A 1015-nucleotide genomic window follows, 5' to 3' on the forward strand; every position below is an offset into this window, starting at 1 on the left:
CAAAACCTTAGAGGAGAAAGCAGGAAAAGACCTCTCTGACCTCAGCCGTAGCAATCTCTTACTCGACACATCCCCAAAGGCAAGGGAATTAAAAGCAAAAATGAATTCCTGGGACCTTATGAAGATAAAAGGCTTCTGCACAGCAAAGGAAACAACCAATAAAACTAAAAGGCAACCAGCGGAATGGGAAAGGATATTTGCAAATGACATATCGGACAAAGGGCTAGTATCCAAAATCTATAAAGAGCTCACCAAACTCCACACCCAAAAAACAAATAACCCAGTGAAGAAATGGGCAGAAAACATGAATAGACACTTCTCTAAAGAAGACATCCAGATGACCAACAGGCACATGAAAAGATGTTCAACGTCGCTCCTTATCAGGGAAATACAAATCAAAACCACACTCAGATATCACCTCACGCCAGTCTGAGTGGCCAAAATGAACAAATCAGGAGACTATAGATGCTGGTGAGGATGTGGAGAAATGGGAACCCTCTTGCACTGTTGGTGGGAATGCAAATTGGTGCAGCCGCTCTGGAAAGCAGTGTGGAGGTTCCTCAGAAAATTAAAAATAGACCTTCCCTATTACCCAGCAATAGCACTGCTAGGAATTTACCCAAAGGATACAGGAGTGCTGATGCATAGGGGCACTTGTACCCCAATGTTTATAGCAGCACTCTCAACAATAGCCAAATTATGGAAAGGGCCTAAATGCCCATCAACTGATGAATGGATAAAGAAATTGTGGTTTATATACACAATGGAGTACTACGTGGCAATGAGAAAGAATGAAATATGGCCCTTTGTAGCAACATGGATGGAACTGGAGAGTGTGATGCTAAGTGAAATAAGCCATACAGAGAAAGACAGATACCATATGGTTTCACTCTTATGTGGATCCTGAGAAACTTAACAGAAACCCGTGGGGGAGGGGAAGGAAAAAAAAAAAAAGAGGTTAGAGTGGAAGAGAGCCAAAGCATAAGAGACTCTTAAAAACTGAGAACAAACTGAG

The sequence above is a fragment of the Panthera uncia genome, unplaced genomic scaffold, assembly GCF_023721935.1.
Source record: "Panthera uncia isolate 11264 unplaced genomic scaffold, Puncia_PCG_1.0 HiC_scaffold_1999, whole genome shotgun sequence".
Lineage (NCBI taxonomy): Eukaryota > Metazoa > Chordata > Mammalia > Carnivora > Felidae > Panthera > Panthera uncia.